At 39.8% G+C, this 25,014-nt stretch overlaps 1 long non-coding RNA gene across 1 annotated transcript in view; it reads left to right on the top strand.

Moving 5' to 3' along the window:
- Positions 1-25,014, top strand: part of LOC308613038 — a 92,283-nt gene that overhangs the window by 36,789 nt on the left and 30,480 nt on the right. The window contains exon 2 of the long non-coding RNA XR_014015210.1: positions 23,369-23,577. This is a non-coding gene — a long non-coding RNA (uncharacterized lncRNA). The remainder of the gene's footprint in view (positions 1-23,368; positions 23,578-25,014) is intronic.

Here is a 25,014-nt window from a genome sequence, read left to right as displayed (position 1 = left end):
CGGGTTGTCGACAAGATTAGGGTGTGTGTAGGGTCTCAGGTGGTCAGGGTCTCCTTTTAAAAAATATTTATTTATTTATTTATTTATTTATTTATGGCTGCATCAGTTCTTCATTGCTGACGTGAGTTTTCTCTAGTTGTGGTGAGCAGGGGCTACTCTTCATTGTGGTGCACGGGCTTCATGGGCTTCTCACTGCAGTGGCTTCTCTTGTTGCAGGGCACGGGCTTTAAGCGCACAGGCTTAAGTAGTTGTGGCATGCGGGCTTCAGTAGTGTGGCATGCGGGCTTCAGTAATTGTGGCTCGTGGGCTCTAGAGTGCAGGCTCAGTAGTTGTGGCACACGGGCTTCGTTGCTCCGTGGCATGTGGGATCTTCCCAGCCCAGGGCTCGAACCCATGTCCCCTGCATTCAGGGCAGGCAGATTCTTAACCATTGCACCACCGGGGAAGCCCAGGGTCTCTTAATCTTGATGAGCTTCTCTGGTCCCTTTAATCTGGCCTCAGGTGGTTTCGTGGCTGCTCCTCCCTTGATTAACAACTGTTCGAATCTCCCCTTTGGAACTCAGGGAAGGTCATGGAGGCTGAAGTCTTGCTTACAAAAAATGGGGGACAAAAAGGCCTCTGTGCCCAGGAACCCCTGCTCAACATCACTGCCAAATTGGGCCTTTCCTGGATTAGACTATTATATTAAGCAATTAAATATTTTAATCTAAATGCATATAATTTTATTATTAGTTAAAAATCTCTCTCTCCCTCTTATGTTTGTTTCAGGCCACTGTTCTTGTTTCTTCACTGAATCTTAATTTGTCAGTCTACAAATTAGAGGTTCTTTCTAGCTTTGTATCACCCAAAAGTTTGAATAAGCAGGTCCAATGACAGAGCACTTTAGCCCAACACTGAAGGCTTTACTAAAACTGGCACCTATACAGTCATCCCTGTGTAAGTTTGCTAAACTAAAATTGTTTAACAGTTCTGTCATTCAGCCTAAAATATTGAGAGCTCCCTTGCCTGGCCACTTCCATAGTCATTTAGTTAGTAAGGGAAAGTTCATTTGTTAATAATCTGAGTGGGGCTCTTAAAATGCATATGCTTGTTAGACAGTACTAATCAGTATGAGGTTTCTGGACACCTATGATGCTATTTACCCAGGTGGACTGATGCAGGAATTATTGCTCTGGCCTGGAGACAATATACTCAGTCACTGAATAGTAGAAACATTTTGAAATGCACATGAGAAATTTTTGATTTGCCTTATTGTCTCACAAGATTGAGGAAAAGCTAACTGGACTTAATTCTGACAGCAAAAGGAATCCTGACCCACCCAATATCCAGGATGCCCAGTCTTCAAGAGCTTCTCTGTTGCCTTGTCCCATAAACCAGCAATTGTACAAGAGACTTCTGCAATTGTGAAAAACTTCTAAGAAATTCAAGGACTTGGACAGTAGGGGAAGGAGGAGGTATAGTCATTGGGAGGAAACCTAAGACAAAGGAAGTTTTGAACACTGGGCTCCATGTTGAGAGAAGTAGACCAGGGACTGAGGGCAGAGGGAGAAGGAGGTTGTGCTATATGATTATTTTCCCAAGACCACAAACTTAGCTTGGACAGTTGAATTGATTCTTTCCCCCATCAACTGGTATGCATTATTATAAGAGACCAGGGTGAAGCAGTCACTACTCTCAAATCTGATCCCATATATTTGAAATCTTTCAGCAAACTAGGGAGGCCAGTTATGAGGGTCCTAGCCTCCTTTTGAAACATTTACCAACTTACCAGAAATGTGGAAAACAGGATCTTTGAGTGAAAGGATCATATTTTCATGTAATTTGTGAAAGCCAAGGAAAGGGACTTCTTGTTGAAAATGGCGCATGGCATGCGTGTCCCAATAAAGCTTCTCAAAATATCCCAATGACATAAATACCCCTGAAAGACCAGGAAAAATACCCCAACTAAACTAAAATAAACTAAAAATGATGGGCAGCCTAATCCTAGGCTCTAAGAAGAATCTCTTAAGTATCAGGGAGGTGGAAGAAAATTGGAGGAATAAATTCTGTGTAGGTTTCATGAAGTTAAGTTTTCACTTAACTTCATGAAACAGAACACCTGTGAAAAAAAGTCACATCATAATCCCTTGATCAATCAGAGGCTGAGGATTTTCACAAACTGGAAAACAGGAAAATATTCTTTTAGGGCATGGGGTAGTACTCTTTGAGATTTCCTAAAAACTGTTCTCCTACATTCAACCATATTTTGCTATTCACAGACAGACAGATATAGCCTTATCAGTTATGAAAATGATATTACTGAGTGTATTGGGAAAAGCTACTGAACCCCTAGAAAATAGGTACAGTGACAAAAATGGACAGGAATTGAAGAAGAGAATAAAGGGGAGACTTGGAGAAACCTGTGGTGGAATATTGCATTTAAACAGATGTTCTCATAAGTAAAGTAGGTGTAGTCAGAGAGGAAAAACAATGTTGATTAAGAGTACATGCTGGAAACTATAGATTTTCTTGAACCATGTTTGTTTAAAGTATTAGAGCCTTGAACAGTGATTATAGGTGAAGATGCCACTGAAGCTGAACTAGATGAAAGTCTGTTAAAAATTGTAGCAACCTGAACTGTGAATATCAACCTCTCCTTAAGCTATAACTTGAGGAGAGGAGTCATCTATTAGCCTAGGAGTTAGAGTACAGCCAAAGACAATTCATACACCCTGTCGTTTGCAAAGATTCAGAATATGTAGATCCTGCCTTATATGAGAATAGGTGAAGAGAAAAATTGTCCATGGAAACTTTCTAAAAAATACTATAGAACAAAGAAAATTTAACATAACTGTGGAAATTCAAGAAAGAGGACTTCTGTTTCTCATAAGATGGCAGAGATTGGAGAAACTCTCCAAGTTTAGAACATCTAAAGTTGCTGAATAATTTATTTAAATGCTTTGCTGAGTTGGTGGGAGAGTAAAAGAAATATTCAAAACCTAGAAATGACAAAAACGTTCTAGACAGCATTTGTACACAGGTATATGTGGATCCCTAGTTTTCTAGAGCTTGGATTTTAACTGGGCAGAATACAGAGCCTATGTAAGGTAGGAGGCAAGTCAGATCTGAGACTCCTGTGCAGAGCAACATCACTGAAGGACAACATCCTTAGTGATAAATTAGGGGGAACAAACAATGCCACAGAGGTAAATAGTGGGGATACTTTAATGTCTTGGTTTTGATTCTGAGGGGAGGAAAATAAGGCAAACATCTTCTGCAAAAATTCCTATCCCAAGCTTACCTTCCCATGTATCTGGGCCCAAAATTCACAACAACTCTAAGATTGGAAAACCAACCTCCAAGCCAAATACTTATTCTAAAGCGGTCTCAAGATTAGTTGTCAACCCAGGTCCCTGAAAGAATCAAATGAAAATCGCCTCTGTGGGAATATTTTTCAAATTTCAGAACTCAAAAATTACTATAGATAAATTCCAAGGAATATGAACTTATAAATACACACACACACACACACACACACACAAAGAAACCACCATGTGATAGAATCAGAAGACACAAGGACTGCAAAACAGGACAAAGCTTGAATATATTGGCATTGTCAAAAATAGAATGTAAACTATTTTCAATAAGCTTAAAGAAAAAAGAGGGCATTTAACGTGCTACAAAAGGGAAGAAGATTATAAAGAGTGACTGAAAAGAATTGAAAAGGAACCAAATAGAATTTCAAGTTCAGATTAGAAATTCAATGTGTAGATTAAAGAAGTTAAAGAACAGTTTAGAATCACCTAAAGAGAAAATTAGTGAATTGAAGGATAAACTGGAGACCTTACCCAGAATGATGCACAGAGAGCCAAGAGAAAATAAAAGGGAGGGGTGCAGGTATTGGGAATTATGGAGGTTAGCATGAGAAGGTATGCCATTATCCTAATCAGAGTTCCACAAGGAAAGATTAGAGAATGGATGATGGTAAGGAGCAATATTCAAAGAGATAATAACTGAGAATTGTCCATCACTGATAAAATATATCAATTCTTATATTCAGGAAGTTCATGTAAGATGAATAGAAAGAAATCCACACCTAGATACATAGTAGTCAACTGTTGAATAACAAAATGAAGATCATAAAAGCAGCCAAAAGATAGATCAATAGTCTGCAAAAGAATGCTAGTTAGACTTAAGTAGACTTTTAAACAGGAACAATGACAATGAGAAAACAATGGAAATATATCTTCTAGTTATAAATCTAGAATTCCATCCCTAGCAAAATTATCTGTCAAAAATGAGACTAAAAACAGTTTCACAAAAACTGAGAGTTTACTACTAAATTGTTCTTATTAAAAGAACTCTAAAGAGTATACTTAAGGTAGAAAGAAAATAAATGGAAAAACATGCTCTGAGATGCAAGAAGAAATGGTGAACAAAGAATATGACAAATGTGGGAAAATATAAATAACCATCAACTAAATAAAACAATTATAATAATGTCTAATCTTGAGGATTAAAAAAGATAAAACTAAAACCATGGGGAAAACCACATGTAAATGGGGAGAGGGGTTTGTGATTAGCATTACAGTGTTCTAAGCTCTGTATTCAGGAGGATGGAAGGAATACTGCTTAACTTTAGACTTTTTAAAAGCTATATTGTGCATGTTGAAATTTTTAGGGTAACCAACAAAAGAATAAAAATTGTAATGATTATAAATTAGATGAATAAAAATATTTTTATTATTTACAATAAATGTCAATGGACTAAATTTCCCAGTGAAAAGTCAAAGGTTAGGTTTCAGGAAATAAAAACAAAAGCAAAATCCAGTTATATACTGTTTATAGTAGATACATCAAAATTTAAGGACACAGCAAGGTTAAAAATAAGAGAGTAAAGAAAGATACAACAGGTAAATACCAACAAAGGAAAGAGGGGATAAGTAAAATAATATAGATTTAAAGGAAAAAACATTGCTCAAGGTAAAGATATTGTCATAATTTATAAATGGTTCAGTTTACCAGGGAGGTAAAACAATACTAGATTAGTATACATATAATAACTATACATAACTATATAAATGTCTCTGTATCATCTATCTTTGTCATCTATCTATCATCTGTCTAATTACTATCATAATGGGAGATTTTAATACATATTTTTTCAGTAATTGATAGTCAAACCAACAAAAATTAGTAAGTATATGAAATATTTGAATAACAATTAACAGTACACCTAAGAACTGCCAAGTGTTTATTTTAAACACACATGAAACATTTGAAAGTTTGATCACATAAAGCAAGTCTTAAAAAAGTTAAAAGGATCAGCATCCTAGAGAATACAATCTGAGCACAAAATTAGAAATCATTAACAAATATTATTTGTTTGGGGAAAAGAGACCCATGGATCAAAGATAAAGAGGAAATGAAAAGTTACTTAGAACTGAATAATATTGAAATAATACACATTAAAATGTGTGGATGGAGGGGATTTGTGGGAAGTAATGGCTGCATAGTTTTAGTATCTTTCTTAATACCTACATAAAAGAGCAGAGAGAGAAACTGTACAATAAAACCAAAAGCCCAGGGATAACATTTTCAACCAAACTAAACAATATTTCCTTGAATCCTGAAGTACAATTACAAGTACCACCACTCCGGCCACAAGATAAGCATGGTATCAGTGGCTATCTGAAAAAGAAGAAATGAGCTCAAGTAGTCCCTGCTAAGGTCTGAAGGAGCTGGAGCAGAACTTTCAAAACAGACCTGCCAAGACTTCCTTCTAAGGCAGGCCCCACACTCAGGAGGAACTGCTGGGAGTAGAATCAAAATTGAGCAGGAGAAAGGCAATGGAGACAAAGGAAAGAGAAGGCTAAGATAAGGGTAGAGGAGACAAGTGGATCCTGGAAATCTCTTAGAGCAATTAACCATATTTATTTTTAACACAACATGGAAAATAGTAGAAGAGGAAGCTCTGTGAAATTAGAAAATCTACCCTGAACCACATCTTCTTCTGAAACTGAACAACAGAAATGCATTGAGTTTTAATTCCTTACCATAAAAATGAGCAACAAGAAAGTAACCAGGTAAAAACTCACAGGAAGTTATTGTATGAAAAAATAGAGTATAGAACAGAATAATAAACCTGTAGGCACTGAATGCACACTAGAGTGTGAAATAAAACCAAAACTACAGTCTACTATTTCAAAATGAGCTAATGTATAAATGTTAATTTTCTGATTTTGATGGTTGTACTGTGGTTATATAGAAGAATGTTATTTTTAAAAGGAAATACAAATTAATGAATTTAGGCATACTGGGAGCATCAAGCTGGCAACTTATTTCCAAATTGCTCAGGAAAAAAAATCTTTGCATAGTACACACAACTTTTTATAAGTTTGAAATTGTCTAAAAATTAAAATCTTCAAAAATAGAAAGAGGAAAGGAATTTCAGATGAAGTGACAAATATTGAAACTAGACAAAGAAGAGAAAACATATGAATAATAGCAGTCCCTTAAGAAGAAACCCAAAGCAAGGACACAAACAAATACTATTATAAAAACTATAAATAAAGAAAACTTTTTTGAAAATAATTGTAGATATGAGAAGAGTAAACTGTGTAATTGAGAATATTGACCCAGAATAACCAACACTGAGACATGTACAAATACAATTATTGGACTTTAAAGAAAAATATTTTAGGTATCTAGATTAAAAAGCCTATGATTTATAAAGAAAATTAGAGGTATCATCAGACTTTTTGACAGCAAAGCTTTATGCTGAAAGAAGAATAACATTTTAGATACCATTTAATTTTATATTAACGAAAATATGAAGGAAGAGTTTTATATCCAGCAAAACTGTCTTTCAAGTAAAAATATCAAAAACTGTTATAAATACATACAAGAGCTCAGAGAATATTGTCCTCATGAACGCTTCCTGAAGAGTCTTCTAGAGAAAAATCTAAATGATTAGAGAGACATTATCAGAAGTGCTGCCATCTGGCCTCTATTACATCAGGGTCCTATCATCTCCATTGCCATCAGCAAGCTAAGTTGTATAACAACCTCTTTTGCTATCAGCCCTGGCCTACAGAGGAGAACCTCCAATGAACTTTATGGCTATGCTGGTGCCTATTTCACCAGTGTATCCCCTATGGCCTTTGTCAATAGTGTGTAAATTATGTTCCAATGGAACATAATCATCTAGCAGGTCTTCTAGTTGTACACAGTATATCCATGCCACCATGCCTGATTTCTTGAGATTTTTAATTTCTTCATCTGTCATCTGTCATGGCAAGTCTAGCATTTCAACTCTGCTTCGTGTGAGCTATTGCTTTTCCAATGCTTCTAGAAGCCCTTCTAGTAAGGAGCGTGGGCCATTTCCTGAGGTCATTGTCAGTATATTAAGTCCTGTGTCTCAGTAGAATGCTTCCAAGTCAATGAATCATTTCCTATACAATTTTATATTCTAGACTCTTGATCAGTCACACTTAGAATCCAGTCCCAAGCAGGCTTTTTCTAGAATATGCTGGCTAGGTCTTGAAGCTCCACGTCTTCCCTTACTAGGCCTAGCACACACCCTGCTGGGTTTTGCTGCAGCTCGACCCTAGTTCTAGGAATAGTGAATGACTAGAAGAGGAGATGGGGTGGCTACTGAGAGAGACACATGTTATTTTGCACAGATAAGAGCTCTGTACCTTCCAACAAGAGGGGGCGGAGGAAGGTAAGGGGACCATGCTGACTTTTAATAAGAAGGAGTGGGCTACATCTGCAAGCTCAGAAGCTTCAGAGGAGTCTTAATAGTCAAAATCTTTAGGCCCAGTGACTCAGATGGTCCTATCCCATGTTTCAAGTCCCAGATTTTCCTAAACAAGGCCCTAATTTTGTCATAACAGGCCTACCTGGTTGTGCATTTAACTATCTTTGAAATTCAGCAACTCTGACTATTAAGTGATAAGAAGAGATGAGAGCTTCTTTGTAAGCATCCAAAGAGGCCCTCTGGCTTTTACAACTGACTCTCTAGTGTCTGTTACCCTGTTCCTTATCTTCTATAGATAATTCATGCTGCTTAGCAATAGCTATCTAATCCTGTAATCTTATAGCTACTATTTTCTCCATACATCTCAAACAACTGATACATTATTAGCCTGCTAGCACATTCCCTTTCCTCAGTACATTTTCCCAATTCATCACAACTGAAAATTTTAACAAATGGATTATCACCTGTGCCAGGAACTGTTGGTATAAAACCTACCATCAGTGATGGGATCTTCATTGCCAGACAAGCAGTGAGTGATTCAGCTTCATACCATCTTATTGTCTGTTTTCTCTGATCACTTCTGATACTAACTGTTGTAGGTTGGGTTCTTCAGAAGCATAAGTAGACATTGAGATAGAGATTGGGGTACAAGGTGTTTGTTAGGAATCAACAACTGTGAAAGGAAGGAGGAGAAAGCAGAATTGGGCAGAGGAAGAAGTCTATCATGCAAGCCCAACAGAGCCTTGCTCAACTTGGTAGGAAACTCTGGAGCTAGTATTGACCATCAGAGTGTCTGCCATTAGGCCAAAGAGACCAGGCCTTTGTACCCTATCTTGCTTAATCACGTGGTCAAGCCTGCATTAAGAAGGGCATAATTTCAGGAAGGCAGCTCTCTGCAGCTGAGGTAGATCCAGCTGTAGGCTGTCTACAATCCAACTCCCAGCAGCTGGGCAGCAAGTCCTTCCTTGAAGGGGGATCTGGGTGGTACATCATACATAATGGTTATAGCCTTTGACAGTCAATACTTAGGATGACCATAAAAAATTCAGTTTGAATGATGATAGCATATGCAAATATATTTTAAAATCATAATTGGTGGTAGTAGTAGTAATATTATTATCCTGAGGCAAATATATATGAAATATGTGATAAAGCAAATGAGTAGTAATGGGATGTTGTAATTCTATTATCCTTTGTATCCTTGAGGGGAAAAACAATTTATATATATATATATGTATGTATACACACACACACACACACACACACACATATAGTGAAGATTGGAACTGAAATTAATGCAATTGGAAACTAAGATAGTAAACCAATAAAGCCTAAGCTTAGTCACTGGAAAGAATTATAAAAGTTAAAAATCTCTGATAAGATTGATCAAGAGAAAAGAAGAGATGGTGTATGTAAATAATAACATAAAAGGTAAGAGAATATAATGCAAGACTTTTTGCTAATAAATTTTTTAAATATCTTTATTGGAGTATAATTGCTTTACAATGGTGTGTTAGTTTCTGCTTTATAACAAAGTGAATCAGCTATACATATACATATATCCCCATATCTCCTCCCTCTTGGGTCTCCCTCCCACCCTCCCTATCCCACCCCTCTAGGTGGTCACAAAGCACCGAGCTGCTCTTCCTGTGCTATGCGGCTGCTTCCCACTAGCTAGCTATTTTACATTTGGTAGTATATATAAGTCCATGTCACTCTCTCACTTCATGTCAGCTTACCCTTCCCCCTCCCTGTGTCCTTAAGTCCATTCTCTACATCTGCGTATTTGTTCCTGTCCTGCCTCTAGGTTCTTCAGAACTTTTTTTTTTTTTACATTCCATATATATATGTTAGCATACGGTATTTGTTTTTCTCTTTCTGACTTACTTCACTCTGTATGACAGACTCTAGGTCCATCCACCTCACTACAAATAACTCAATTTCACTTCTTTTTATGGCTGAGTAATATTCCATTGTATATATGTGCCACATCTTCTTTATCCATTCATCTGTTGATGGACACTTAGGTTGCTTCCATGTCCTGGCTATTGTAAACAGAGCTGCAATGAACATTGTGGTACATGACTCTTTCTGAATTATGTGTTTTTCAGGGTATATGCCCAGTAGTGGGATTGCTGGGTTGTGTGGTAGTTCTATTATTAGTTTGTTAAGGAACCTCCATACTACTCTCCATAGTGGCTGTATCAATTTACATTCCTACCAACAGTGCAAGAGGGTTCCCTTTTCTCCACACCCTTTCCAGCATTAACTGTTTGTAGATTTTTTTTTTTTTTCTTTTTGCGGTATGCGGGCCTCTCACTGTTGTGGCCTCTCCCGCTGCGGAGCACAGGCTCCGGATGCGCAGGCCCAGCGGCCATGGCTCACGGGCCCAGCCGCTCCGCGGCATATGGGATCCTCCCAGACCGGGGCACGAACCCGTATCCCCTGCATCGGCAGGTGGACTCTCAACCACTGCACCACCAGGGAGGCCCTGTTTGTAGATTTTTTGATGTTGGCCATTCTGACTGGTGTGAGGTGAAACATCATTGTACTTTTGATTTGCATTTGTCTAATGATTAGTGATGTTGAGCATTCTTTCATGTGTTTGTTGGCAATCTGTATATCTTCTTTGGAGAAATGTCTCGGTCTTCTGCCCATTTTTGGATTGGGTTGTTTGGTTTTTTTTGTTTTGCAGTATGCAGGCCTCTCACTGTGCGGAGCACAGGCTCCAGATGCACAGGTTCAGCGGCCATAGCTCACGGACCCAGCTGCTCCGCGGCATGTGGGATCTTCCCAGAGCGGGGCACGAACCCATGTCCCCTGCATTGGCAGGCGGACTCTCAACCACTGCGCCACCAGGGAAGCCCCGGGTTGTTTGTTTTTGATACTGAGCTGCATGAGCTGCTTGTAAATTTTGGAGATTCATCCTTTTTCAGTTGCTTCATTTGCAAATATTTTCTCCCATTCTGAGGGTTGTCTTTTCGTCTTGTTTATGGTTTCCTTTGCTGTGCAAAAGCTTTGAAGTTTCATTAGGTCCCATTTGTTTATTTTTGTTTTTATTTCCACTTCTCTAGGAGGTGGGTCAAAAAGGATCTTGCTGTGATTTATGTCATAGAGTGTTCTGCCTATGTTTTCCTGTAAGAGTTTTATAGTGTCTGGCCTTATATTTAGGTCTTTAATCCATTTTGAGTTTATTTTTGTGTATGGTGTTAGGGAGTGTTCTAATTTCATTGTTTTATGTGTAGCTGTCCAGTTTTCCCAGCACCACTTATTGAAGAGGCTGTCTTTTCTCCATTGTATATTCTTGCCTCCTTTATCAAAAATAACGTGACCATATGTGCATGAGTTTATCTCTGGGCTTTCTATCCTGTTCCATTGATCTATACTTCTGTTTTTGTGCCAGTACCATATTGTCTTGATTACGGTAGCTTTGTAGTAGAGTCTATGCTAATAAAATTTGAAAACTTATGTGAGTGGGAAAAAGTCCTGGATTCAGTGTTGTGAAAATTTACCAAAACTGATCCTAGAAAATATGAATATTCATAGAAATGATATAAGGAATTAAGTTTTAAGGGATTTTCCTAAAAAGAAAACACCACATTCAGGCAATTTTATAGGTAGGCCCTCTAAAGTTTCCTGTGTCATCACTTCTATTCAATATTTTGCCAAAGGGCCTAGCCAGTAAATAAGACAAGAATTATAAAGAAACTTATGGAAAGGAATATGTGAAACTATTTTCAGGTGATAATGTTCTCAATATAGAAAACTAAAATATATAATCTGCAGGAAAATTATTAAAATTAATAAAAATTTATGAAGTTTGCCAAATATGTAAATGTCTGTTGTCTGTCTATACAATGGCAATGTCCAGTTAGAAAATGCATTCATTTTTAAGTTTAAGGGAGACCAATTAATAGCACCCTTCTTTGCAACCTGAGTTCTGAACCAGGCAAAAAGAGTAGGCACATAAATGCTGAAACACTATTGTCAAAAACGTTGATTGTGGAAAATATGGCTTATATATGTGTATATGGAGAGATTCATAATCCTGAATTCCAGAATTAGACAGCCTTATCTAATGATTCACTTGTAGCATAGGAACTCTAAGGGCGTCTTCTATAGGGGACAAGTTATTTCTGTTAAGCTTTATGCATTCCTTAGGGTAATCAAGACCACATGTTCTCATAGGTAGAGCAGCTCACAAGAGGAAGAGAAGAAGGGGCTGGGCAAAAAAAGCTAAGTTTATCCTTCCAAACCGTTAATCAGATTATGTTGCTTCTTCTCTCTCAGGGCCAGCGTGAGTGAGGGGTGGAGACAGGCCAGGATTATTTCACAGGTGAAGTTCCCTCCTCATGGAAGGAAATCCTCAGATCAGGGAAGGAGTTTCTCCTTCTTCCCCACAGAAAAGAATTTATAATATTACCCTTCCCATATACACCAAAAAAGTGTTCAGCCCATAGGAAGAGATTTAATAAAAGATATACAAGATCTTTATGTAGAGATGTATAAAAATTTATTGAAATACGTTGAGAAAGACCTAAATAAATGTCCACATTTATTTGACATGAGACATATCATGGTCACAGACAAGAAGACTCAACGTTATAAAGTTGTTAATTTTCCTAAAAATCAGTCCACAGATTCAATGTAGTTTTAATAAAATTATAAACAGGGGTTTTGAGGAATTTGAATAGCTATTTCTAAAATTAACGTGGATGGACTAAAGGTCATAAATAATAAATACATTCCTGAAGAAAAATGGCAAGGTAAGAGGACTTGTTCTACCAGACCAAGTCATTTCAAGCTATGAGACAAGCTATTAAGACAGAGCGGTTTGGGTAAAGGGATAGGAAAATAGCCCGAATGGAACAGAATAGAGAGCCCAGAGGCAAACTCATACGTTTCTGATTAAAAAACAAAAAAATTATATGCAAAGCTGGCATTGAAGATCAATTGGGAAAAGATGAACCATTTAAGAGATATCACTGAGACAACTGTTATCTATGTGGAAAAATAATTGGATCTTATATACACAGATGCAGGACTTCAGGGAGAAACTGTACAATTTTTAGGGAAAAATATAGAAAAATATCTTTTGACTTTGGGAGTAGCAAAGGATTTCTTAAAAGAGATTCAAAGGGGCAAACCTTATAGAAATTAGGTTGATCAGTTTGACTGAATTATAACTAAGAACTTTTTCTTTCAAAAGAAAGTTTAAAAAAAGCTATAAATTGTTAGAAAATAGTTGCAACTTACCAACCAATAAAGAATTAGTATCTAGTTTATATCACAAATACCTATGAATTAATAAAAAAAGGTAAACGAAACATTAGAAAAAATGGACAAAAGACATGAACAAACATTTCACATTAAAGAAACAACACTAGTTAATGTATGTGCAAAGATGCTCAACTTCATAAGGAATATCACAATTAGGCAGCAATTCATATTGCCCAGATTTATAAAATTAACAAATCTTACAATACTAAGTACTGTTGAGGATGTGGAACAATGGTAACATTCAGACACTGCTAGTAGGAGTATAAATTGATGCAGCTTCCTTGGAAAACTCTTTGGCATTCCTTGGTATAAAGATGTGAATATCCTGTGATGTAGGAATTTCACACCAATATATAGTATTTCCTAGAGAACTTGCACAAGTGCCCCAGGGACCATGAATGAGATTATGATTGTAACATTATTTGCCACAGCAAAAACTGGAAACAATGCGAAGTTCATCAACACTAGAATGGATGAATACATTGTAGTACATTCATGTAATGAAATACTATACCAAAGTAAAAATGAATGAAGCACAACTATATGCACTAAATAAATTTCATGTTGAGTTAAGTCATGAAAGAGTACAAATGTTATGATTCAGTTTGCATAAAGATAAGAAGGCCCAAGGCTCAGGACTTCACTGGCAGTCCAGTGGTTAAGACTCCACACCTTCCACTGCACGGGGCGCAGGTTTGATTCCTGGTCCCGGGGCTAAGATCCCACATGCTGCATGGTGTAGCCAAAAAAAAAAAAAAAAACAAGCCCAAGGCTCCAGGTTGCCTTTAGCCCTGGCAAAAGAATCACATGGTCCAACCTGATGCCCTGGGGTTCCACACTGGGGGTTTGAGGCCAAAGCCTCAGAGAAGAAATGAGCATTCATTCATTCATTCATTATTAAGTTCCTACTCTGGGCCAGGCACTGGCGGGAAAAGTGACAAAGTAGACTAGGTATTTGTCCTTATGGATTAATAGGGAAGACAAAATTAAATAATTATACCAATACATATATAATTACAAAATGTGGTAAATGCTGTGAGAGGAAAAGCAAAGAAAGCAGTGAGAGTGTAGTGAGAGTCCTTCACTGAGGTTTCATGTAAAGTACATAAGTTGAATGTCACTAACACAGTGCCTGCCACATGGAAAGCACCTAATATATGTTTTTTGAGTGATTACTACTTCTGCCTATTCTATTCATTCAACAAATATGTATCGGGAATATTCTCTGTGCTAGGTATTATTACGGGTGCTGGAGATACAGCAGTATCTCCTTGTAGAGACCTGGCCATAAAACCAAGCAAGTAAGTAAATTATATACTACATTTGAAGGCATTGAGATCTATTGAGAAAGGTAATGCAGGAAAGGAGGAGTAGAGAGTATTGGGATGGTGTTGGAATTTAAAATAAGGTGGTCAGCAAAGGCTTTGTTTCCTTAAGAATGTGGCATTTGAGTAAGGCTGGAAGGTGAGATAGGAGCAAGAAAAAATGATCAATCTACAAAGGTAAGTATAGATACAGTTAAGGGGAAATTGAGACCCAATTTAGGTAAGAAGAAGTAGTTACTTTCAGTTCAAATTTCCAAGCCCAGAGAACATTCATCCTAGAATGCATATAGAATCACACTAAAACAGAGACATATAAATATCTTTTAAAAAATAGAAAAAGATAGATTCTGGCACTGACCAACTGGTTAGATTTCTCTGTGTCCTTGGCAGAATTCTAGAATGCATTAACAAACAGGTGATGTTGAGCATTTAGACAAGGAAACAGTTATTGGTGCCCAAATATACCCTATTATATAATATGCCCCAATATCCTTTTTTGTTCTTTGTGTGTGCAGCACAGATTCCATGGGCAACTAATCTGAAATTCTACATAGAATATAACTCTAACTAGAGTTTCACAATGCGCATTATTAGCATATTAAGAGCTCCACAGTAAATGAATTAGTTTAATTTTTTTAAACTCAAGAACCACTCAAAAACAACAACAACAAAAAAACTATTATCTGGCAGAAGGAGTATTCCATTTAACACACTTGAAGATACACTAAGTTAGAAGAAAGGATGAAAGATGGGATTAGACTAGACAGTGGAGGGGTTTTGGAGCAAGACTGGACTGGACTAGGCTAGAAGAGCCCTCTGAGAACCAGGAATAGCTGGGGGTAAGTGGTGTAGGGGGAGCCAGACTGGCTTAAAGGGCCAGAGGGAGAGCAGGCAAGCACAAGAGCAGACATAGATTCTTTAAGAACAAGTCATCCCAAACTAAATCATTTTTGATGGGTTTATAGAACTTGCAGATCAAGGGAATGCTGTAGACGCAGTGCATTTTGATTTCAGAAAGCATTTGACAGAGTTCCTTATAATATTTGTATGAAAAGAAAGGGTGGGAAGAAGTTAAATAAGAGCAGAAATGTTTGAGTATTAGTTGTTAACCCAGTTATTCCCAAAGCACACTGATTGTTGGACTAATGATGCCAAAGTGGAGGGAAGTCTCTTAATGTCTTCTAGCCGGGGCAATACAGAGCAGTGGATAAGTCGATAGGCTCTGAAGCCACAGTACCTGGCCTCAAATCCTGCCTCTGCCATCTATTAGCTGAGTGACCTTGGGCAAGTTACTTAACCTCTCTGTGCCTCAGTTTGTCATCAGTAAAGTGGGAATACTAATCATACTTATTAGATTGATATGAAGATGATATGTGTTAACTCATGAGAAGTGTTTAGAACAGAGCCTGGCACATGGTAAACACTCAGTAAATGTGGTTAACTGTTGTATATTCTGTCCTGGGCTCTACATACTTTCTTTTTGTTTTTAATCTGGGGCTCTGATTAACATACAAAAGTCAGTTTCCTCCTATAGCTGGAAGAAACAGATGATATGTTAGATGACAAAGTCAAGATTCAAGAAGATTTCAATAGGCTAAATGAAGTCTTTAAACCGTGAAGATAAAAACTTCAGAGGTAAAGGTCAAGATCAGGTCTATACTTCAAAAAAATCAATAAAGTCTAGGATGAGGTGAAAGTGACTTAATAGCCAGTTAATGCAAACACACACACACACACACACACACACACGCACAGATTAAACCATAGAATGCTACAATTGTCTCATTTTTCTAAAGAACCAAGGGTAAGAGAGGTAATGGTTCCAGTGCCATACATACTCCGAAGACCACATCCAGAGGATTTTATTCCTATCTGAGAGCTCCCTGCCTGACTGCAAGACAGCTTCAAGCAGGAACATGTCCACTGGGGCTACTTGAATGGGGAAGAGCTCCCCAATCCCATCGGGTACAGGCCAGTTTCAGGAAATCGGGACTATTTAGCCCAAAGAAAGGAAGACTAGGAGGAGGCCTGACAACTGTCTTAACATATTTGAATGTCTGCCATGGAAAAGAGGGATTTGATGTATCCTTTAAGGCTTCACAGGTCTAATGGTTTGAGTTACAGGGAAGCAGTTTGGGGTGGGATATGGTGGAGAACTAATAAATAAGAGGCCTGGATTGCCCCTTGAGTTGGCAAGCACCTGTCATTGGAAGACTCCCCCCGCCACAGAGGGGAGAGGGCTCCCTCATCCCGACCCCCTGACCTAGAGGGCCTAGTGAGGGAGGAAATTCCTGTACAGGGAGGAATGTCCTGCTAGGTAGCCTCTAAGGTCCCTGCCGACTCTGAGATTGGCCATTCTGGGAATAGGGTCTGGTGGGTTGGGGAGAATTTTCTATGAAGGAAAACATTTTATGAGTTTCTGTCTGGAGGGAAATGCATAGGGACACATGGGAGCTGGCCTGTGGGTTCCTGCAAAGACGGCCATGAAAGAGGCCACTGCCCACCTTCACATCCCCAGCCTGCTCGCCGGGAGCCCGTCTCTTTTCACAGCAGGGAGTATGCCTTGGAGATAAAACCATTTTTGAAAAAAATAAAATAGAAGTGAGGCAAGTGTGCATGTGGTAGACAGGGAGTACTTGTTTGGAGAGTGTTTCATTCTTCTCTTTCGGTTGTTTTCTGAGTAGCTTGTCAGCAGACCTCTTGGAGAGGCTTCTATGCTCTGTAGTGTGTTTCCAAGTGTTATTGGCACACATGTTTTGGAAATCTAAACAGGCTGTCTGAAGCTGCTTTTTAAAGTGAAGAACCGTTTTTTAAGTAGTGTGGCAATCCATCTGAATTGAATATTTTAAAACATTCCATGTTTGTATAAAGAACAGTTGTATCTCCATGTCCTGAACATAACTTCTTCGTGAAGATGATCAGAACTTATGTGATATTAAAATGTGGGGCCACAGAGGACCAATTCTACAGCAAAGAAGGAATGGCCCCAGAAACCCTTTGTATCCACCATGGAGGATTTTCTCCTGCCTTCTCTCATTTCTGGGTGGATTTACTAAGGCTTCTGTGTCCCTGGTCCTGAGTGATAATGTAGCTAAACCGAAAAACGGGGTCCAGGTCTTCAGGAAGCTTAAAATCCAAATTGGGAAATAGTTTTACCCACCTCTTGGTGGTAAATTGTAATGGTTGGTGGTAATTGTAAAGCAATTAACAGATGAGCAGTTCTGGCCATGGCCAGGATGGAGGCAAGACATGCTCATTAGCGCACACGCCAGTGCAATGCAATTTTTTTTTTTTTTGGTAGAACGACTCATATTATGGTATCTTCTTAGGAAACACAGTTACAGAGGGGTGGTTCCAAAGTCTGTTACATAAATCTCAAAGTGCCATAGCTAACGCAACTGCTCTACTTGGCCTCTGTTCTTCAGGAGGCAAATTAGAAGGGAGTATCATGGAGGAACTGCTATGAACTTGTGGGCAGCAGAACGTGTGTATCTTCCACTTGGCTTTGAGCAGGAATGGAAAGTAAGAAGAGTTAAGACAACTGCATTTGGTAACCCTGGTTAATTTATGCTCGTCAGGTGGGTTGTTATATATTGTCATTCAAGATTCATTTTTGAATCTCTATCTTCTTTGACTTAACATCTGCTAAGTGTGTACTACCTGATTATAAGAGCGCTCTTATTACTGTTGAGGAGACAGATTTGTGAACACAAATTCCAATATGCTAGATGTAAAGAATTAACCAAGGCACCCCGTTTTCCAGCCACAGGAATAAAGGAATTCTCCAGGACTGCTTTGCTTGTCAGGTGTTCCAAATGGAACCTTAAAAGTGTCTTTACTTTTTCAACTTCTGGTACAAGGACCAAAAAGAGGGGGAAAAATGATAGGAAGTGATAAACACTGTTTATGAAGAATGTGTCTCTTCTTTTTCCAGTAATAGTTACCCATGTGAAGGGATTATGCCATTATTTGCCCAATCCTCATGAACCTCACTAATGACAATGCTTTCGACATAGGGAAAGTTATGTAAAGGGGGGGAAATTGGACATAAGGCTCACCCTCTTATCCCTGAAGTCTTCCCTGCTGTGTCCCTTGCTTCAAGGACGGGGGTGCGGGGCTTCCCTGGTGGCGCAGTGGTTGAGAGTCCGCCTGCCGATGCGGGGGACGTGGGTTCGTGCCCCGGTCCGGGAGGATCCCACGTGCCGCGGAGCGGCTGGGCCTGTGAGCCATGGCCGCTGAGCCTGCGCGTCCAGAGCCTGTGCTCCGCAACGGGAGAGGTCACAACAGTGAGAGGCCCGCGTACCGCAAAAAAAAAAAAAAAGGACGGGGGTTGCAGAAAGGAGGTGAAAGGAGGTTGGGTTTGGATGGATAGCCATTACATTTTGTTAAAGATTGCAACATTATGCAGCCACTGTCCCTCCTCTGTCAGGATTTTTCCCCTCATGGCTTTCATTTCTTCAGAAAGTGTTGGAACCATAGTCCCTGGTTTCAGGCTGGACACACGTCATTCTCTTAGAGCCTGCTGGTCTGTATTCTAGAGGACACTGTCCCCCTGACTGCTGAGTATGCACTAGCATCTCATCTAGTCTTTAACAGGGAGCCCAAATTATCTGGTTCCTTCCCCCATGACTTTTTCCTTTAAGTTAATGAACTATACCTGCTACCTTAATTTATTTGCTCCCAGCTGTCTGTCTGCACAATGAGAATTGATTATCAAAGTGAAAAGAGGACTTTGGGGTGAATAATCCTTATCTGGGACCCTTTGAGTCTTAGTTGTCTCATTTGTAAAGTAGATTGAAGGAATTTAATGGATGCAATTTAGAAATGGTAAAGGCTGTAAAAATACAAGGTGCTGCTTACTACTGATCCCAACAATCCCACCTCTCCTTTCTGGCCTCCATTGCCTACCATCAACATTTCTTAGAGCCCTTCTCGCTACCTCCCTTCTCCTGGTTCATTAACATGCATTCCTTGTTCTTAAAAAGAAAATATATTTGCCACTACAGGAATCTGACTTCAACTGTCTGATTTTATATTCCTTTAACCCTTTCAATAAACATTGATTTCTTTTCCGTGCCAGGCATTATGCTGATGAGGTCTATAAAGGTCTATAAGAGGTAGTCCTTAGTCTCAAGGCAATACTATGGAGTATGAAAGATCTGGATTTGAATCTTGGCTCTGACATTTACCAGCTGGGTGATCTTGGAGAAGATGCATAATATGTGAACCTCAGGTTTCTCATCTGGTGTTATCAGGAGTAAAGGCAATAACGTGCCTGACTGATCCATTTTGTTGGTCTTCTGTAAATGTTGGATGTTGTTGTTGTTGTTGTTATTATTACTATTATTATGCCAGGTCATCCAACCCCTGGAATTCATTCACTGTAAACAGCTAATGCAGGAAAGGAGCTGGTGGCCCTGCCTGAGATAGACTGTGTTTGAGAGAACAGGTAAACTACCCTTTGGTGACGTCATGAAATAACTGAGAAGAATTTGGTGGGAAATACCAGTTCATTCTTGCACTGGGCCTGGCTGGGGAAGCACAGATGTACTGCAGGGTGTGGCCATTCTCCTAATCACCTGAGGACATCAGGCCACCTGTCTCCCTTTCTTCCCTTGCCACCTCCGCCTACATTTACAGTGTGTTTCCCATCTTTACACTTTGTCTTTCTGTTTCTGCTATGAAACAACAGATTCTTCCTGTATTACAGGGTAACTTTTACTTCCTAAGGTTTTGTCAGCTCCTAGAAGACAGGAAATATTTTACTAGTATTTATGCCTCCTGCAATATTACAGTAGTAGGTGCTCCAAAAGTATGTCATGTATAATTAAACTGAACTTCAGTGATTCCCCATTGATTATCTTATCAAAATTAGTTCCAAACTCAGCCCACAGTCAAAATCCTCCATGAACTTCATCTTCCACTATTCTCCAGGGCTGCTTTAGACAGTTTTTCTTCCCTTCCCAATTTTCTCTGCTGTTCTCACCTCTTCTGGAGGTGCTATTTTCCTCTCTTTACCTCATACTCACTTACTTCTTCACTTTTAATGCTGTGTTCATGTCCTACTTCTGCCACAGAATCTTCCCTTATTATCCAACTGACATGGATTTCTCATTCATTCATTCATTAATCATTCATCTAGCACTTTCTTCATTTAGTCCTGATTACATACTATTTTATATTGTTGTCCAGTTGTTGCATGCTTTTGTAATATGATAGACATTAGTCCTGCTCATCAGTAGTTCTGGTTCTCCTCCTCGTGGGCCCAGTAGGATTGTACTTAACCTACCTCTTGTTAGTCACACCGTGTGACTTGCTTTAGCCAATCCAAAGCAGAATTGACAAGTGTCCTATGCAGGCAGAAGCTGAAGAGTCAGTGCATGACTCTCTTCTTCTCCTACGGTTGCAATGACCTGTGACAGTCCACAGAGTCAACCCTCTGTCAGCCTGGATCCCTGAAGATGATGTGGAGCAGAGTCCCTCCTCCATGACTTATGAAAGACATGTAACCATATATGAGAATTTAAGCACTGATTGATTTAAGTTTCTAGAATTAATGTAACTCGGTGATCCTAACTGACACAGGTGTCTTGTTTCCTGAGTAAGGCTAAGCACAAGGACTGAGTCTTCACTGGTTCCTACATGTCTCTTGGGACCTCAAGGAGCATAGCACACATACCAGGCTCTTACTGTTTGTTAAATGAACACATTTTAATCCAATCACAGCACCTTGGGATTGAAAGGGATGACTAAGGTCATCTAATGTTAACATTCATTTGTTTGAATCTCTTCGATGACTTTTCTGCCTGGTGTTTAGTCTGTTTAAACAATTCCAGTGACAGTAGACTCACACCATTCAAGGCAGTTTTTTTTTTCTGTTTTTTTAAATTATGCTAGAAAGTTCAGCCTTATATTGATCCAAAATTGATCTCAGTGTAGCATCCAGTCCTTGGTCTGAACCACCTCTCAATCTGTAAGGGAAACATTGGCCCATGAGTCCTGCTCCTCACCGTGTTGGTGCAGAGGAGAGAGGGACGGCTCTTACTTTGGAGAATTTACGTCAGTGAATTCCATGACTCAGGCTGAAGTTTCCTCCCTGTTCAAGAAAAGCCTCAAAAGCCTCCAGGTCACTCGCAGAACAGCTTTAAACATGTTACTATGGCAGAGCCACCACATGAAGGAAGATCTTTTCTTTGGCCACTCTCAAGTTGCACAACACATTAGAGGGGTTGGAGGAAAATTAGGAGCGCTCTGTGATCATAAATTGTGAGGACAAATAGTCACTATGTGGGATTCCACTGATGTTTCCCTCAGATGTGATAAAGCAACACCAACTGTTGGCCACAAAACCATCCAGAGACACTCACCTCACCAGCTCTGATGACCTCAGCTGCACTGTGTCTGGCCACAGACCCTACGCTTTCTCCAGGGAAAGTTCCATGATTAAAAAGCCATGGAAGGGTCCACCTGCAAGGATGCTGCTGAATGGATCTGAATGGAAACCTGGAGGATAGTGATTTATTTCTCTGAGCTGCATCTCCAGGCTCTGCAGCCAGTGGTGGGCTCTGCAGAGGAGGGATTCATTCCCCGTCCTCCGTTCCCCCACCCCTGCCTCAAGAGCACTCACAGCCCTGGAGCTATTCCAGCCTCAGAGGGGTTTAGAAAGTTGAAAGCTCAGCAGAGGAAATAATATCACAAATGAAATGGTTTTGAACCATAACAAAATGAGTTTTCCTTGGAAACTGTTTTGTTTCTTTAAATAAAAAACAAAACCTCTCAGACTGCAGAAAAACATGACCCAGAGACTGAGGCAATTTGGTGAGCTTACACACGCCTTCCCACCCGGCCCCAAGCCCTTCTCCCCATTTGTCGGGTCAGATTGAACATTTTGTGAGAAGCGGCTTCTTTGACAACTAGACACTCCCCAGAAAAGCCTGTGACTTTCTAAGGCCAAGAGATTGAGTTTTCTTCAGGAAGATAGAAAGAAGATAATAGAAAAATGTGATAAATTCATTCAACAATTGTTCAACCAGTGTGCTCTCCAGGCACTGGAGATGTGAAGAGGAATAAGACCCAGTCCCTATCTTCAAGGTGGGAGAAATAGCCATTCAATAAATAATTGTAAATTTGGAGAGTATATATTACACACACATAAAAACACATAAACAGCCTGGTATGTGTAAAGCATCTTTCTTTGGAATAATGAACATTTGTTGAGTGCTACTATGTGTCAAGAATTCAATATTTCTCACTGAAACCCAATGGAGGCAGAGGTACCATTACTATTCTCTCTTTCTAGATGGAGGAGTTGAGGCATAAAATGTCTAAGTAACATGCTCAAGGTCACACAGCAAGTAAGAGGTGATACCATGACTAGTACCAGATATGTTTCTATCACCAGTGGATTCATCCTTGGAATTATATACACACACTTTATTTGCCCCTCCCCACAGACCTGGTAGGTAGGAATAAATGTTCTTGCTTTACTAAATGATGACATGGAGACAGAGAGATTGAGTAATAACTCACCCACAGTAAGTGGAAGAGCCAGGGCTTGACCCCAGGTTTGCTCCCAGCAGTGAGCTCTGGACGATGGTCCTAGACAGCTGGTCAGGACAGACCCAGACCCAGATGTAGAAAAGGCTTTCCATATCAACTAGCACCCAGCACGGTGCCTGGCACTTACTCTCTGTAAGGGTTTGTTGAATAAAATTTAACTTAAGCTCTACTTCAACACTCTCATAAATTAAGAAACTGAGACTCAGAGAGGTAGGTGATTTGTTTGAGTTTGCATAACTAGTAAATGCAATGAACAAAACTGGAATATAAGAAGGCTTTTGCAAGAAGACAAGAGCCTGGTTATTGTAACTGAGGCATGGCAGTATATTTGTATTTATCAAGACAAGCTAAGTTGTGTGTGTGTGTGTGTGTGTGTGTGTGTTTCTATAGTATCACCAAATCTCAGCGGCTCAAAAGTTCATAAAACAAAGGTTTATTTCTTGTTCATGCTTCAACCCTGTAGGTTGATGGGGGACTCAGCTCAACCTGGGCACTCAGGACCTAGGCTGACAAAGGCTCTGCCATCATATGATTTCATCATCTCGACAGAAAGCTTTGGAGTTTTCCCTGCAGCACGGGAGGAGAGTATGGATAATTGCATACTGGTGCTTAAGTGCTTCCACCAGAACACGACCCCCATCACTTCCCTTCACTTCTCAATGACTAAAACAGGTAAGGTGACCACTCTTAACTTTTAAGGGAGTGAGCAGTGTAATCCTCCCTTGTGCCTGGAGGGAGCAGAGAACTGGGCATGCTCATGAGTGCTAACGATGTCTTCTTCAGTGGCAAATGGTTAGGTGCTTAGGATCTGGAGTTGGACAGTTAGATCTTTGAATTCCATCTAAGACACTTATTGACTGTGTGATCTTGATTTAGTCTCTCTCAACTGTGGATACCTCTTCTGTTAAATGGGGACAATAATAGTAACATGTAAAGCACTTAGCCCAGGGTCTGGCACCATGAGAGCCCTCAATAAGTGTTAGTTACATCTATGAGGTCACAACCACTTGGGAAGTATTACAGTAACATTTGTGTTTTAAACAGTATAGGCCTGGGGGGCAGGTATGAGGGCAACAAGACCAGACACAGATACATCAGTGAGGAAGCTATTGCAATATTTCAGGCAAGAGATGTTGAGGGTCTACAACAGGGCAGTGGTTACAGGGAGAGAGAGAACAGATCTGAGGAAATCAAAAGGTAAAACTGGCAGGATGAACAGAGATTCTGAGCTGTATCTTAAGGTTGCTTGTATTCTTTCCATAGTTGGTGGTCATGAGAAGGAGTGAGCACCGTGGCAAAGCCCTAAAGGGGGAGAGACTGTTACAGGAGATGGAAGCAGCGATGGGAGCCCAATGCTACTCCCTCTCCACTCCCACTTAACCTAGGTTACACGGGGAGTGGCAGAATGAGAAGCCCTGGAGAGGGTGGTAGGGAGGATGGTGCCTCAGGAAGTGTCAGACTTTAGCTTAGGCCACAAGGAAAGAGTACAAGGAATGAGGTTTCCAAGGATGCAAAGGAATGAGAGGAGGTTACCTGTGCTGGTAGGAACCCAGGATGAATAAGACAGTGGCATGAATATGTGTTGATGGATTTGTTTGGAGCCAGTACCCATTGGGCTCTAGACACCTCCTAGGAGAGCCAGAGCCTGAGGTGTAAGGTCTGAGTGCTGGCAGTGCCGTGACCACAGGATCTTGTATAATTTCTCCCAGTGGTCCCAGAATCTTACATAATCTCTGTCTGATTAGTGTTTGTTAAGTTGGAAGGGAGACTACCGTTAGGGAAGAGAGAGAGCCTGAAAAGCCCTCTTCCCAGCCAGACCTGAGATTTTCCTATCACCAGTGTTAGACTGAGGACATCAGGCAGTAAGTGTCACCAGCATCTGATGCTGGACTATTTTGCAAGTCTATTCTTGTGAATTCCTTTTCAGACATTAAGTGCTGTCACTTTTGTCACTGCCTTTGAGCAGGACAGGGAGTGTCCCTGAGCTGAGAGTTCCTTGGACAGCCTCCATGATATGGAACTAATAGAGTTTCTGTGGATAAAACCTTGGGTGTGAGCATATGGAAGGCTCTGCCTGTCACCGTGTTCCAGAACAGCTCTGACCAGATC

The sequence above is a fragment of the Mesoplodon bidens genome, assembly GCF_964165515.1.
Source record: "Mesoplodon bidens genome assembly, chromosome: 2".
NCBI lineage: Eukaryota > Metazoa > Chordata > Mammalia > Artiodactyla > Ziphiidae > Mesoplodon > Mesoplodon bidens.
The sequence above is the reverse complement of the archived record's forward strand: the minus strand, read 5'-3'. Positions and strand labels throughout refer to the sequence as shown.